At 38.5% G+C, this 17,763-nt stretch overlaps 1 long non-coding RNA gene across 1 annotated transcript; it reads left to right on the forward strand.

Moving 5' to 3' along the window:
* The first annotated feature begins 2,079 nt into the window (after positions 1-2,079).
* Positions 2,080-9,927, forward strand: LOC116096152. Its single transcript, XR_004120862.1, has 4 exons — positions 2,080-2,187; positions 4,789-4,842; positions 7,588-7,698; positions 9,792-9,927. It is a non-coding gene; the product is annotated as an uncharacterized LOC116096152 (long non-coding RNA).
* The last annotated feature ends 7,836 nt before the right edge of the window (positions 9,928-17,763 follow it).

The following is a 17,763-nucleotide window of genomic DNA, read 5'->3' on the forward strand; positions in this document are numbered from 1 at the left end:
CTCCTGGTCCTTTTTCTCAGGACCCAATCACTAAAGAATGGCCTGCTTGTTCAGGTCACCCTGCACCCACACTGTCAGCTACACTGTTGTCTATAATTTGATAACTTTTTGAAGAAGGTGGCTAACGCATCAAATATTCTGGTATCAATTCATGTCCAATGTGAACAATAAAACTTTGTGTACAAAATGAAAGACATCTGGAAATCAGTAGCTAACTCACCCTCTCCTGGCCCAAAGCCTGACTCATCTTTTTCTATCATGTGCCATGGGAATACTTAAGGTTTGTTGTTCCTCCTATTAAAAGTACACAGTTCACAAGAAGAATTGCAGCACCAGAATTTTCCCAAGATAACTACGCAGGCACTCAAGGAACACTGAGAGTCCAGTAACAACCCAAATGATGTATTCTTAAGCATTGACTTGCTTTTTCCATGTGATTGAAAAGCATGGCCCTTGAAAGAGGGGAATGTATCTCCTATGTGATGTTCAGATCAAAGTCCCAAACAGAGGATGCATCTGAGTAATCCATACACAATTCTATAAATAACTACTCAGAGCAAAGAGCTATTTTGCAAAAGTATTGTCCTATTCTTTCAAAAAATAAATGCCCTAGGTTCTCTGCCTATCTTTTTCTCATACATCTAAGTACAGCACTTATTTCTCCCAAATATTTGAGTGTATGATGTCTTGATTCAACTAATCAGAGGGAGACAAATTTTGCCTCTCACTTTCGTTTATCTCAAATGTCTGTAATAAATAGAAAGAGTAAAAACACTAGAACCCAAATGGACAGTGACATTTTAGTCCAGATTTTTGAATCCTAATTTAGTAAGGTGAGGATTACACAGAATCTGAGTAGTTTATTGAGAGGCTACTTTCCAGTCCTAGGACTTACTACCAAAAAGTGAGAACTTTGTTCCTCACTCTCAACAATACCATAAGTAAAAATAAGTAAAGAATCACTTCTCCCAAGTAGGTCCTTCAGATAATTCTTGTGATGATGAGTTCAAAAGAAAGAAAACAAAGCAAAAAGCTGTTTTGTTTTCTAAGCTTACCACCATGCCTTATTTACTTGAGACATAAGAACCCCTGGTTAAGGGGTTCCTTATGCACCTGTTGTTATTCACTACAGGCTATCTTCTTGTGAGAAACCATAAGCCAGGCAAGTCCTGTCCATCTGTACCTCATGAGAAAGTATAGAAGGAAGCACAGAGTAATTTTCAGATACGTCAGGAGTCTGTCTCCCCTCTCTTGGGAGATTCCTGTAAATTTCTGTAAGACCCCATGGATTATGGAAATTCCAACGGGATCAGAAAATAACACATGGAGACAGATATTAGTGAGAAAAGCTTGTAGTACCTGTCTCCCTTTCAAGATGAAACATTCTCATGTTCTTCCTCTTCCTTCCTTCCAAACAAAAAACAACAATCATGAAAATTAAGAATCTAGTTTCTAGATAAGAAGGCAGCTGTGGTGATTGAGACTACAAAACCTTGCTCTGCCCAGAGTTTACAGTGGATGTGCTTTCCTCATTATAGCTTAAAAGGCCCTAAATATGTTTACTAAATCAGTCTTTTAAAACATTTTTATCACTTACAGGATATTGTATAATGTATTTTGATCTTATTCATCATTTCCTCCAACTCCATCTGAATCTGCCCTCCTCTCTCCTACCTAACTTTAAGTCTCCTTCTTTCCTTCCTTCCCTCTTTCCTTCCTTCCTCCCTTCCTTCCTCCCTTCCTTCCCTCCATCCATCCTTCCTTCCTTTATTTCTCTCTGCTTATCATCTCCAATTTGTGCTTTTCACATATTTTTGGATGTTTGGTCTTTTTGGTCTTACTCTGGAATGTGCTGGATTTACTAGGAGCTACACTTGTAAAACAAACAAACAAAGCCCCACAGAATTTTCCTCTCCCAGAAGAAATTAATCATCACACATCCTCAACTACTAGGTGTAGGATTCCATGCCCCCTCTCCTTGTTAATATTTTGATTGTCTTGAACTTGTCCAGGTTTTGTGCATGCTCTCATATCCATTGTGAGTTCATCTGTGAAGCTACCATTCTGGGTACAGAATATCTTTACATTCATCTACCACCTCTGGCTTTATTCTCTTGTCATCACCTCTTTTCTAATGATCCCTGAGCTTTGGAAAAAGGATTTGTGATGTAAATATCCTATTTAGAGGTAAGCACTTCATTGCCTCTTATTCTCCAAACATTGACCAGTATTATAGCTCTGGGTTTATTACTATCAATGATATATTGCAAATAGAAGCTTCTCAGATGAAAATTGACAGATGAATAGATCTATGGACATAACAATAGGCCATTAGCATCATTAAGGAGTCAATTTAACTTTGTGGCCATTTAGGAACATAACAGTAGTCAGATCTCCTCTAGGGCCTAGGACAGGACTAGGCACAGGTTCTCAGCCAAACTATGTGCCAGGTATATATTTCATTTTGTGGAACAGGTCTTAAATAAAACAAAAAAGTGTTTGGTTACTCACATGATATCCAAGCCACTATTTTATCAGTGGATATATCTTGCCAGTTAATTATTAATTTTTACTGAGACATCTAGCTGCCTTAGAATGTGCAGGAAGAGATCCTGTGTCTCAGAAAGAGAGAAAGAAAGAAAGAAAGAAAGAAAGAAAGAGAGAGAAAGAAATGATAAAGAGAAAAAGAAAGAAGAAAACAAGTAAAAATGAGATCCTAGCTACTTAGCTATTGTAAATTTGTTTGTAAAATTTTATATATTGAGTCAGATGCTTCAGTCAGTCTAAAGGATAGCCTTGCTGGTGACTTCAGACAAAAAGGGTGATTATGTCTCAATTTACAAAATGTAATAATCTCTACATAAATGTTGGAACAAGAGAATAAATTTATGGCTTTTAACCCACAATATAATGACAATGTTGTAAGAAGTGACACAAGCTAACATCCACGAATAAGCCCAGGGCAACAAGTGTCTTGTCGATGCAAACAAGAAGAGCTACCACAAAGAAATTCAGATGATGACTAATGTGACAGTGTGCTGGCCTTAAATCTAAAACAACATGGGTAGACATGGCATGTGTTCTCAGAAGTCAGGGAACAAAAGATATTCCTCTTTTGCTACTCAGGTCAGAGACAAACTACACACACACACACACACACACACACACACTTAGAAGTAACACAACACACTATTTTTTGCCCTACACCTTTGACTAGTATAAGAGATTCTGAGTCATCCTCTCCTGAGCACCATCCATTACTGTTCTGAACAGGCTTGGACTTGTTTTCAAAACACAGCTGGGCCTGGGGACCACATATCACTTCATTGTCATTAATTGTGTTATGAGCCAGAGCTGTAATGAAGACAGGTTTTGGTTGTTTCTAACTGTCGAGGGAGATGCAAATGCAGAGGCCCAAAAGCCACAGAGGGAGGACAAGCAGGACAGATTTTCTTTGTTTATTGGGCCCACGTGGACATAAGATAAATGGTCAGCATCATGGGACTCTTGTGTAGACAGACCTTCCGTTTTTTCTGCTGTTCCCAGAGGCCCATAGATGTCACTAGCTTTCACCCAGAGTGGCTCGTTAGTAACAGGAAGAAGCAGAATGAAGCAAAAGTGGACTCAAAAATAACCATAGAAACAAACTGAAAAGAGAAATTGTCTTCGGTACAAACCAGTCCAGATCCTTATATTATGGTAGCAGAGATGCAGAGTACACTGGGGCATCTACATGAAAGTGTTAAACTTCAAAGGCTAATAGTCATGCATACCCTGACTTACCAGTCCCACAAAAGCCTAGTGTGCCCTTAGTCTTGAATATGGTAGGTTAGACTTCATACCAAGAGAAAGCATAGTCTGTCTAATCCATCACCTCCATCAACTTGGAAGTCCAATTGCATGTATAAGATTCTCAGCCTCTCTAATATCTATCTCTCACCTTCTCAGATTTAACATTCTCTCCTTGCTTTCAGCTTATACATTACCAGATCCAGCTGCAATCTTCCTTGGTTTTAGAAATCCCTGGTCTACTGTATTTTTTATAGCCATCAGGAGGCTCATCTTCAGTCCTTGGGACAGGATGCATTATGACATCATCTGAGGTAGCTTCAAGTTACCTGGTGCTTAAGCCCCTTAAGGACTCCACTCCTGAGCAAGGTCATAAATCCTAGAACTTTACAAACCAAAGCATAGGAAGACACAATATCAGATCAAGATTCACTCTCTAACAGAGATTGGAGGCCCATGAAGAAGAGGCAAGTATCACAATACTTGGTTATCCTCACCTTGTTCGAAGGCTGGGAGAAGCCAGGATAGAAGAGAAAAAAAGAGTAAACCAGCCCTCTCAATCCAGAGAGTTTAAGAGAACAGAGAGAAAGAAGAATTTAAGTATTTGCCTCCACATAACTTAGAAGTCAATGGGCACTTGTCAGGGGTTTGACTACTTGAGTCCAATCCAGCCTATAATTTGTTTACTTGGCAAGATAGCTGACCGCTCTCTGTCCTCTTTTCCTCTTTTGTAAAATATGAGAAGGGTGAAAGCCTGTACAGTTCCTGGGCTACATGCCCATGTTAAAGGAAGAACAGAACCGGGTTCATACACTCAGTGTGTATTTGCTGTTTCTATTAGCAAGGCTTCATATACCACTCATTGACATTTTCTACAAAGAGGCTAGAAGTCATCCTCTGTCAACAAACAGAAGAGTTTCTTATTGCAGGCAACACAGGGATGCTGAAAGCTTCTGTGGTAGTTGGTACCTAAGTTGCCCATTTCTTCCTGTCACTTAGGTCACCAGATTAAGATTTGCATCTTGGGAAATATGCAAAGAAGACAGTACGTAGGTGAGTTGCTAAGAAACATGGTGATACATCACCATCCTTTGGGTCTGGTGGGTACCAAGGAAGGAGACCTTGGCAAGCTCTGAAAAAGTCTGTCTCTGGTAAATACCAACTAGTAATAGGACCTTGCTCAGCTTTACCAATCAACAGTCTTCAAGATCAAACACATTGCAAGCAAAATAATGTTAAAGAGCCAAATTATTCTTGTTAGCCTCAGTCCTGTTCGAGTGCTGCAATCTAACCTAGTAACATGATTACTTATAGAGTTACTTAACTGTTACCTATTAAAGACAAGATTTCTGTTCTGGGAACTCCAACACTGAACCCCACAGAACAGAGGAGTCTGCTCATTCAAGCAAATACTTCACGGAGAACAGAGGACAAAGTCCCAGATCCACCCATTTCTATAGGAGCTGTTGTCATCAGGAGGCTTGATGAAATGTTGGTAGTGCTGATGTGTGAGTTGCTCTGAACTGTGTTTCTAAGCTTGCTTAATCTTGAAGCTACCTCAGCTTTCCACACTGAGATTAGCACTGCCCCAACACATTCAGTGTGGGAGTGTAACATTCACAAAGGGAAATAATTTGAAAGTAAAGGAGACCAAAAGGCATAATTACCCCAGGCAACTGTTTTGTTCATTCAGTGACTGTAGTGGTTGGAAAGCCTTATAATTTGTCACAGTTCAGAGCAGTTTAAATTTCAGCTGTGCTCCTCTGAGAAATCGAGATGCTTCCCTTTCTTTATTCCTTCTGACAACCTATTCTTTTAATATCATCTTTGTTCTAAGATGGCATAGACCCTGCTCTTCCTTCATCACACACAGAGAAACTGCCGACAGCAGCAGACATCTACCTTAGCACTAAGCTGCAATGAACAAATACACAATGAGTGAGCAATTCCAAATGGGTATCATCTCTCTCAGGTTCAAGTATCAGTTTGCTTGTTTTGTGGCTGTTAATCACCTCTTAAGCAAACAATTGCTTTATCTATGTACTGTGCCTCATTTCACTTTCAAATTATGTATGTGTTTTCCTCCTAACAGCATATTACGGTCTATAATTAACAATTTTACTGAAAGCAGAGCTGAGCATTAAGAGAACCACATTCTATCTGAGAAGTAACTTGAAACATAAGGCCTCTGTTTTCATTAGAGATTTGACAAACAGCTTCTCCCCCTTTCTTTTTTGTGCTCTGTCATCTTCAGAAATTCCCAAGCATAGACATAGAAAACTGAAATATTTCACATTTTGACAAAATTTCAGTTTGTTACCTTCACATCTGAATAATCTTAGAACCATACACTAGACACAGTTTAGAATCCACAAGAAAGCACAAGAATGGCCAGGGCTACTCCCAGAGCAAGGAAGAGGTGTAAAAGTTATAAAGACACAGAACACAGTTCTTGAAGCATATGCTAATGGCTTGGGAAAGATCTGGCTTGCCATCCACATAGCCAACAAACTCTTGCTTGAGAGACAGAGAGCAGCCTTCAGTTTGAGACAGCTCTACAAGCTTGGGTCTCATCTCTGTTTTTCCTTTCATGTGCAAACTTGAAGTCCTGCTATGTTGCTCTTCTGAACCTAATTATAAAGTGAGCCACATGCATTTCCTTTATGGTCAGCACATTCTTCACTTGAAGCTGCCCTCTTTTCTGCATCTTACTTTATATTAATATGAATAGCAACTAATTGTATCTCACCTCATATGCTTCAAGAACATATCCCAATTCAAGGTGTTATAGGAGATTGGGATATATCTCCACCAAAATGCCATGTTAGCAGAAAGGTTATTTTTAACTGTTTATTTTACAGGTTATTATTAGAGATGGTGTAGAGAAAGATTTATAAAATTGGCAAGATTCAGTTGTGTACAATCCATGAATGACACCACCAGACTCTCAAAGATTGTCCTAATCCAGTGGCCAGACAGATACATACATATATATGTAGATGTACATATGTATATATGTATATATGTATACATATATGTGTGTACATATATGTACATTATAATTAAAGGTTATATTATATATCCTTATTATATGGTAAATATCAACACTTTTACAAAAATAAAATTATAAATATATTTTCAAAAATAATTTGGTAATGATTTTGACACAGAATAGTTGCCCAAGCATATGATGTTCACTGTCCAGAGAATGCGTTTGTCTCCAATCTGCCTCCATTGCTCAAGTTGTTCCTGGTTATGTCAAATGACAGAACTGCCTTGGTTGGTTATTAAGATTCTCAGTTTCCAAAGCTTGTTACATATAATAAATGAAAATGCATCTGCTAAATTAGGCAGTGTGGGTTTTAACTGAAAACCTCAAATTCCTAGTTGAAGGGTGAACTAGGGGTAAAGAAGTTGATGACGAAAGCTCATGCGAAGACTGATATGTATAAAATGAAGAGAAGAAATTCACCACTAAAATTCAATTTCTATAAGAAACATTTTCTGAAACAGTAGGAGAACTGATTGGGCATAGGACTCAGACTCTCAGTTGCTGGTTTGCTTCACAGATGTTTCTTGCAGGAAAAAAGAAGAAAAACCATTCTTCAAAGGAAGAAATATTGTGACTTAAATTGCATTCATGAGATTCTCTGATTTAAAAAAAAATCAATGTGTCAGATCAATTTTTCTTAAACAAGTTCATCATACGCTAGAGCAATGAGCCAATCAATAGGGAATGTTTTTCAGCCACTTCCTAGCCTTCCCACTTTAGTAATTGCTAGAATTTTATATCGACAGGCCATAGGATACTTTGAAGGCTGAATTGATCCATTAGCCTGTGGTGCTACAAGCCTGGGCTGCAATAATGCTGTATTCCCTCCAGGGACCTGGCATGAAATCAAATAGGAGGTAAGCCATTACATTATGCCTTTGACCCTGCAAGAGCCTCTATTGGAAACCTGGGAGAGAGGAAAAACAAAAAGAACCAAAAACAGTATGGCAGAGGACTGAACTCAGCAGGAAGAAGCTATCAGCAGTGACTTGCGGGGAGGAAATGGTACAACATTCCCAGCCTGGCTGTAGATGGTCTCCGCTAAAAACAACCTTTAGTGTGGTTCTGGTGACACCCAAAGTTGAGCAGCTACAGTAAGGATAACAAGCTTAAGAGGTTTCTGACTCACTGTTGCTTGTCAGTATCATCTCGGTATTGAGTCTTAGCTCAAGGTTTTTATTTAGCTGCAATGAGAATAAATACGTGTGCCTGGGGCAAAGAAGAAAGGAAGCCACATTCAGCCTGACTAAGGAGAAAGAAGTAAGAGTGCAGGGAAAATGGGGACATGGTCTACCTTTTGCCAGGAGGTAGACTTATATATCTTGTTTGTACAACCTGATGGTTTTGTGTGTTGCCGTAACAGGGATTATAATACACAAAACACCTATGAGAAATCAGGGTTCATTCATTACAGAGAAATTACCATATAGAACCAGATCATACTGCCTTCTGCAATCTAAAGTTTAGCTTTGGTAATAGGAAGTAAAATCCAACAGAATGTATTCTACAATATTCTGGTAAAAAGCAATGATTTCCCCATTTCATCGGTACTGGTATTCTGCTAATCAGAGCCATCCATTAGCTGCCCTCTAGACCACAGTTACACAGGCTTCTCCTGAGTGTCTACAGAAAGCAAATTTGCACAGGAGATAGAAATCTCCCACTACATTCTAGTGTGCTTAACCTTCAGCTTGTATGTGGAAATTAGGCATGCCTTATTAACACTCAAAAGTCAAGCTCTGATTGCCCTCAAATACAAGCAAGTATAGATGTGTTCACTATATTGGTTGCAGAACGGCTGGATCTTTGCAGCCAGCTGCTGGCTTGTTAGGTCTGACCCCAGCAGAGGACAAATCTCTATTTTCTGCTATGACATGTTGGGCACCAAATATCTCAAAGGACACTGACCTGCTTGGAAACTGACATCTTTTTTCAATTTCCATGAAAACCTTACTAAATGAGCTCATCTGGGTATTTTCTCAGTATGTTTCATAATTAGAGCAGAACCAGGACTTCACAAAAATATAATACCTCTGTTTTGTCAACAAAAAGTCAACAAAAGTTACCTTTCAGTTTTCCATATAATAAGTTAGACATGGAGAAAAGAAAACTATCAAAATGATGACTATTTCAATAATAAGTTTGTTTACTATGGCAGTAAGTTACCTTCTTGATAGAATTAAATGACACATACTTTGTAATTATATTTATCTGATGAAATCTTCACTAAATTTTGAAAATTAATATATGGCTCAGGGTTAACTAAAACCCTGAGTTTTGGTTTTCAGCACCTATCTCAAGTGGCTCACAACCATATGTAACTCCATATCCAGAGGGATTGAACCTCTGACCTTTACATACAAGAGCAACTGTATATTTACAAGAGCAACTGTATATTTATGTGTATATAAGCAACATAAATAATCAAAACCAAAATAGAATAATAAATAAATTATGGAAAGTTAAAACTGCATCTAGAATCAACTGTGTCTTATGGTAAACAGTCAAATAGTAGTTTACCAACCTTTCCTGAGTTACAGGCCTGTAGACAAACCTGTCATTCAGGTACAAGTTTAAAGATGTGGGGAACATTATCTCTATACAAAATAAAATAGTGGGCTCCTGTCAAAATTCCCATCAATTTGTGGAAATAGATGGTTTTTTAGGACTTGAGATTTGTTACCTCCAAACCAGCATCATGGCATCTATAATTTTAAGATTATGAGTGTATCTCAGATATATAACCTCGCACTGGAAATGACTGGTTACATAGGTTTGTTAAGTGCTCTGAATTCTCCTTGTTCAAAGTAAACATGGACAAATGGCATGTTTTGAAAAGGAGAAATCATAGTCCTACATCAAATCATGAGGGCCAGAATGTTTAGACATTATATTTATGAGCCTTGAAGTTCAGGAAGCACGCTTTAATTTTGTGTCAAATCTCTTACAGTCCCTGAGAAGGCATTCATCGATTGTCATACCCTGCCTCACAACGCAAAGAAATGCCTAAGCTGAACTGAGCCCCCAAATTTCATTATGAGGCATGTAAAATGTTTCCATTTTAATAAACCTTCTGAAGTATCATATGGTAGTCTGATAAATGTGTTTTGCTCTTAAGTTCTGCAGAACTTATCCTACGATAAACAGAAGTGTCTGTAAGAAGTACAGGAGGAAATACAGATAAGCAAAAAAATTTCAAAGCCAATAAAGACAACTGAAAGAAGTTTCCACCATAGAAAAGATAATCATGCTGTGGACACTTTATAACAGGAAGTATATTTATGCCTATAGTATGCATGTGTTATTGTTGACATTTCATAGAATGAGGAAAACCATTGTCGATAGTTTGCACTGAAGACTTTGCCATAGGGACAGTATACTGGTCACAGTACACCACAGTGCTGCAATGGTTTCTAGTGTTTACTCTCACTAGTTTCTGGATGGTTTATATGTAAGTGGCATTCATGTACTAACTGTGCCCTCTTCATTTCTCATTTTATTAATTTGCGGCAAATGTTTTGAATTAGTTTGCTGAGGGGTTGTCAATATTGCCTTTTTTTTTTTCAAAGAATTAATTCTCTGGTTCTGTGTGCTGTTCTTTTATACTCCATTTGATGAATTTCTGCTCTGTTCTCATGGTTTCTTGCCATCTGCTGCTTACAAGATTGGCTGGTTCATGTTTTTCTAAGAATTTGAAATATACCATTACATTCTAACTCTTTTTAATTGTTTTGAACTAGGGAGTTTTACCTATACTTTCCCCTTACAACTGTCTTATCAGTGTCCCAAAAGTTGTGTGAAGTTGTGCTCTCAATAGCCTTTGATTCTAAGATTCTAAAATTTACTCCATGATTTCTTCCATAGCCCATGGATCATTCAAGACTATGTTGTTCACTTGCCAAGTCTGTTGACATTTCTGTAAAATGTTCATTTGCTGCTTATTTTTAGTTATTGACTTCTAAACCTAATCCACAATTATCTAATAAGACACAAGAAATTGTTTAGATGATTTTTATTTCTTAAATTTTTTTGTGGCCTAGATTGTAGTCTAAATATGGTCCTATAGTATGCTGTGAGGAATGTATTTGTTGTGTGTATTGAGTGAGGCAGTATACATGTGAACAGTACATTAAATCTGTTTGGTTTTTGGTGTAAATTGTTTCTGAGATTTCTTCATTGATATTTACTTCAGATACCCTGCCTAGAGATGAGAGTGAGAAATTAAAGATGACCAATATTACAAGATGAAATGTATGTAGCAATTTATGACAATTAGTGCTTTTATATAAAATTTATATAAAATTAAAATCCTCAAAATTTGATGCATAAACTCCTAATTATACTTTACTGTTGAATTCTCCCCTTCATTTGTGTCTAATGATATTAGAATTAAGTTTACTCTATAAAATACCAGACTAGCTGCTTGAACCTGTTTTCAGCTTCTACCAAGTTGATAGAGAAATGCTCATCTTTTCCACAAGATTTCCTAGCTCTGCCTAATGATTGACTGTGGGTCTCTATCTGTTTCTATCAGATGCTGAGTGAAGCCTCTAAGATATCAGTTCTACTAGGCCCAAGGGAAAATGCTTGAATCTCACTAAGAAGGGGAAATAAAATAGATACCGGTGGTGGATGGAGAGAAGGAACAGAGTCAAAGAAGGGGTTGGGTGGGGAACAGGGGGAATCAAGTGTAGGGAGGACAGATGGGTAGAGTTCTGGGAGAGAGAACTAGAATCAGTCGTGGTGTGGGTGACAATTTGGGGATGAACTTAAACCTAGGACATTGGAAACTCACAGGAATCTAAGAAGATGACCCTAACCAAGACTCTCAGCAAAAGGGAATATTGAACCTGAACTGACCTCTTCCTGTAACCAGTCAAGACTGACAGTGGCGTGATAGAACACCAACCCAGCCACAAAACCTTAGATCCACAATTTACCCTGCCTATAAGATGTGCAGGGATAAAATGAGTGCATAAATTGAGGAAATAGCCAATCAATGACTGGCCCAACTTGAGACCCCTGCTATGAGTGAGACCAACCCTGACACTATTAATGAACTTAGACTCTTTGTTGTTGTTGTTTTAATATTACAAAATTACATTTTATTTCACTTCCTTCCCCTTTTAAAAATGCAAAATATGGCATTCTTAATATGTTGTTTTATACATTTTTGTTCATGTTAAAATAAATCTTTTATTTAGTCTTATAGATACAGAACCTTAACTCTTACACTGAACAAAACTCACCTCCAAATGGATTATAGACCTCAGAGTAAGACCTGTGTACTGGCTAGTTTTGTGTGTCAACTTGACACAGGCTGGAGTTATCACAGAAGGGAGCTTCAGTTGGGGAAGTGCCTCCATGAGGTCCAGCTGTGGGGCATTTTCTCAGTTAGTGATCAAGGGGGTAGGGCCCCTTGTGGGTGGTGCCATCTCTGGGCTGGAGGTCTTGGGTTCTATAAGAGAGCAGGCTGAGCAAGCCAGGGAAGGCAAGCCAGTAAGGAACATCACTCCATGGCCTCTGCATCAGCTCCTGCTTTCTGACCTGCTTGAGTTCCAGTCCTGACTTCCTCTAGTGATAAACAGCCATGTGGAAGTAAGCCAAATAAACCCTTCCCTCCCTAACTTGCTTCATGGTCATGATGTTTGTGCAGGAATAGAAACCCTGACTAAGACAACCTGGTATCCTGAATCTGACAGAGCAGAAAGTAGGGAATGCACTTGATTTGATGTACTTGAATTTCTAAGCATACGAAAGGACTTTCTGAACAGGATGCTGATAATGTAGGAGCTAAAACCAACAATGGACAAATGAGACGTTATGCAACCAACCAACAAAATGAAGCAACAACATTATGAAAAAAACAAAACCCCCTTCTGTATAGCAAAGGATGCTATCACTTAAGAGAAGGGACAGCCTATTACTGAGTGAGAAAACAACTTTACCAGTTAGCCATGTAACATGATGATTAGCATTTAGAATTTTTAAAATGAAACAGCAAAATACCAGATAACCCAATTAAAAATTGGGGGATGGGTCCAGATAAATTGCTTAGTGGTTAAGAGCAATTCTGCTCTTCCAAGAAGACCTGGGTTTGATTCCTGTCATCCACACGGTGACATAATTCATGGTCTAGTTATCCAGTGCCTTTTTCTGACCTTCACAGGTACCAGTCACACATATCTTATACATACATGTATGTATGTAACACACTCAGACACATAAAATACAATCAATAAATATCTTTTTAAAACTTAGGCTATGGTCCTAAACAGAGAGTTCTCAAAAGATGAAATACAAATTCCTAAGAAATACTTTTTCAATGGTCAAAATCCTTAGCCATCAGAGAAATGAAACTGAAACCTACTTAGACATACTTCATCTTACTCCATTCAGAAGGGTTAAAATCAAAAAGAAAATGACAATAAATATTGGTATGGATATGGAAAAACACTCATTTATTTTAGGTGGAAGTCCAAACTTATGCAGCCATTAGGGTAATCAGTGCAGTTCTTCTTCAAAAATCTAGAAATATATCTCTCATGTGGTCCAGCTTTCCCATTCTTGAACATTTACCTAAAGGGCTATATATCCTACTGCAGAGGTACTTGCTCATCCATATTCACTGCTGTTTGCTGTGTGACAAAACATTTCCTTGAGATGCAACTTACATGTCTACTCACCTTAGATCCAAAGTCCATGGATAGACCAAAGTATGAGAGTACCACCAAAGACCAAGTTAGTAAACTAAGGAGTTTTATTGGGTTACTTACAGAAATATTCAAGAGCAATTATTTTTAAGAATAGATATGACTCAAAGGCAACTGTGCTACCAAAGCTCACGCTAGCACAGGTGATAGCTCACAAAAGCTGGAAACTTGGGTCAGCATAATGCACACCCTTTGGCAGTGGCAGCTCAACAGGCTAGAAGATATCTTTTGCAGGTACCTCAGTTTGTCTAAACCTCTTTCAGGAAGCTCCACTGGTCTCTGTTTCTTCCAGACAGCTGATCTCTTCTTTCTTTGTAGTTGGCTTCTCTGAAAATCTCCAGAGAGTCTTTACAACTTGGCTTCTCCAAGAAGCCTCATATTTGCTTGTTTATTCTTAGAGAGAGGAGTATAGTGCATCTGGTCAGTTTCTGGGACTTCTGGAAGCTAATTTTGAGTTGTTTGCCTCCCTGCTTAAGGAGCTTCCCATCAAGAAAGAATGTTTCAGTCTCAGATAAAACTGCTACACAGCAATACTCTATTTATAATAACCAAGAAATGGAAACAACTTTGATATCCACCAAATGATGAATGGTACTGAAAATGTAGCACATTAACACAATGGAATATTATTCAGCTGTTAATAAAACAGTTATAAAATTTACAAGCTAATCCATAGAGCTACAAATGATTATTCTCAGTCAGGTAACCTAGATCCAGACAAGCTTCACTTTCTTTTCTCTCATTTTTAGATTTGAATCTTTGAATATTTAGGTATCTATGTTTCTTTTTTTTTTTTCTTGTATCTTTTTTTGAGACAGGGTTTCTCCGTGTAGCCTTGGCTATCCTGGAACTCACTCTGTAGACAAGGCTGGTCTTGAACTCAGAAATCTGCCTGCCTCTGCCTCACAAGTGCTGCAATTAAAGGCGTGTGGCACCACTGCCTGGCCAAAGCTAAGTTTCTTTTGAAATCATCATACAGTCTGGGAAAGTAGACAGTGGCTGGACCATGAGGAGCAATTCAAGTGGAATTGTTTTCTGGACACAACATGGCAGTTGCACATATGAACTCACTGTGGTTGTGGTTGTGACAGCATGTGCAAGATCTGTACAAGCTCAAAGCAGACAAAATCCCATAATGGAGGAGTTTATAGACATGAAGTCTTAGTCATAGCTGAGGAACAACTTGCAATACATGACTGCTTGAGGAGGAAAGAGTCTGTTTTCTTTCAGTGTATGAACTCTGAGAAGTCAACCTAACTCCAGAAGATGGTCTCATAGAGAAGAGTGTTTGGGCAGAGCATGTGGACCTTAATGATGTTCTGTTTGTTTGTTTGTTTGATTGATTGATTGGTTGGTTGGTTGGTTTTTGGTTTTGTTTTATTTTGTTTAGAACAGAAGTTTCATGGACAAGGAGACTGGTGGGTTATCTGGGAGGAGCTAAGGAAGAGAGAATGAGTATGATCAAAATATATGAAATTTGTAAAACAATTAAAGGAGATCAAGGGAACACAAATTAGGAAGAAGGAAGTCAAAGTATCATTATTTGCAGATGATATGATAGTATACATAAGAGACCCCAAACATTTTAGGAGAGAACTCCTATAGCTGATAAACACATTTAGCAAAGTACTAGATAAAAAAATGACTAAAAAATAATAACAAGTAGCTCTCCTGTATACAAATGGTAAACAGGCTGAGAAAAATAGGGAAATAACACCCTTCACAATAGCCACAAATAATATATCTTGGTGTAACTCTAAGCAAATGAAAGATGTGCATGACAAGAACTTCAAATTTTTGAAGAAAGAAATTGAAGAAGACTTCAGAAGATGGAAACATCACCCATGCTCATGGATTTGTAGGACTAACATAGTAAAAAATAGTCATGATATTAAAAGCAATCTACAGATTCAAGATGTAAGTCCCATCAAAAGTCCAACACAATTGTTTACAGACCATAAAAGAACAATTCTCAACATCATATGTAAAAATAAAAAGCCCAGGATAGGTAAAACAATCCTGTACAATAAAAGAATGTCTAGAGGTAGCACCATCCCTGACTTAAAGTGTACTACAGAGCAATAGTAACAAAAACTGCATGGTATTGGCATAAAAAGAGACAGGTTGGGCAATAGAATCAAGTCTAAGTCCCAGAAATAAACCCATACACCTATGGACACTTGATTTTTGACAAAGAAGTCAAACCGTACAATGGAAAACATAAAGCATCTTGAACAAATCAAACTGCTAGTCTAACTGGATACCTGCATGTAGATGACTACATATACTGTATAAAACCCAAGTCCAAGTGGAGCAAAGACTTCAACATAATACTAGATACACTGAATCTAATAGAAGAGAAAGCGAGGAGCCTTGAACACATTGAATAGAATACCAACAGCTCAGGCATTAAGATCAGCAAGTAATAAATGGGACTTCATAACACTGTGAAGCTTCTGTAAGGCAAAGGTCACCATCAATAGAAGAAAATTGCGCCTACAGAATGGGAAGAGATCTTCACCAATTCTACATCTGACAGAGGACTAACATCCAAAGTAAACAAAAAAACTCAAGAGATTAGACACAACAAAACAAATAACTGAATCAAAAAATGGGGTATAGAGCTAAACAAAGAATTCTCAACAGAGGTACCTCAAATCGCTGAGAAGCACTCTTAGAAATGTTCAACGTTCTTAGTCATCAGGGAGATACAAATTAAAATGACTCTGAGATTCCATCTTACCTGCCAAAATGGCTAAGATCAAAAAAATTCAAGTGACATCACAAGCTTTCGAGGTTGTGGAGCAAAGGGAACATTCCTTCATTGTTGGCAGAGTATAAACTTGTACAACCACTTCGGAAATCAATATGATGGTTTCTCAGAAAATTGGGAATAGTTGTACCACAAAACTCACCTATACCACTCCTGGGCATACACTCAAAAGATGTTCTACCATATCACAAGGACACTCGTTCAACTATGTTCTGAAGTGAAAACTTCTAGTTTCTTTGGAAAATTAGTTATGTCAAATGATGTTTTGCTGGGGTACACATGTGATGCCGTGGGCCGGCCGATCTGGGCCTCCCTCAACCTACAGGAGAAATGGGGTCCTAGTCAGATGGACAAGGCGTAGGCAAAGAAATGATGGCAGAGACGACACATGAAGTATAAGATCTAAATGTATTTCTTAGAAATGGCATCAGACTTTTACAGTCATTGCAAAAGAGGGATGGTAAATCTGGCAGCTCAATAGTTGAGGTACATCTGAGGCCATCTGAAACATACTGGGTCTAAAGCAGCAGCTATCTCCTCTGAACTGGTGCTGCATCCCCTGGGCCCAAGCGCTCTGGGCCTGGGAACCGCGGATTGCATGAATCTGAGTCCTAGCCCATCTAAGTTCTAGTGCTAGTTCTGCATGCGAGTCCAAGTCCTTCTTCTTCTCCCAGTCCTCGTGCTAGTGAAAAGCAGGCTTAAGTAGCATACAGCAAGCAGGGCTGATGTCAAGAGTCACATAGGCAGGTGACCGCACATCAAGGTCAGTAGGGTCTGGTAGCTAGGTGTGAAGCAGGAGGAAGAGGAGCGGAGCCCTCCCTATTGAGGTATTTTGATTTTCCTAGGCTAATTCTCTGATTCTGCTGAAGGCAATGACCAGGAGGTTTCAATCTAGCATTTCCGGCTAATTCTCTGGTTCTAGCCCGGGGCAGGCAGTGGGGAGTTCCGACCTGACCTAACACATCTAGCTAATGTCCTTGAGTGGAAGCCCTTCGATTACTCTCTAGTATGTAAAACATTAAACTATCTATTGCCCTAAAGAATGTACTTGGCCTCTGTTGCTAGCTCTAGCAAGGAAGTATCCTATAGAGAAATTACAAGTTATGGGAAGCTTGGTAATAAACCAGGATAGGTTAGAAACATTGTGTCAGCCAGGAGACAATGCCCAATCTTAACCATTTACGAATCATTACTTGGGGTACCTTTATGCCTAATCATGAGGCCGTGTTGACGATTGGAAAGACTAATCTGGAACACGTCTGAGTTAGGGGATACCAGCGACTGTCTGAAATCCAGGAGGCACAGATCTCCTTTTGGAATCTTATTGCCTCTTATCCTTTATCAGGATTTTATCCCTGATATGGATGTGACTGGAGTATGCGTAGCAATGTGAAAAGATATATTGCTAAAACACATGAAAGAATGTTTTCCTGAAG

The sequence above is a fragment of the Mastomys coucha genome, unplaced genomic scaffold (assembly GCF_008632895.1).
Source record: "Mastomys coucha isolate ucsf_1 unplaced genomic scaffold, UCSF_Mcou_1 pScaffold18, whole genome shotgun sequence".
Lineage (NCBI taxonomy): Eukaryota > Metazoa > Chordata > Mammalia > Rodentia > Muridae > Mastomys > Mastomys coucha.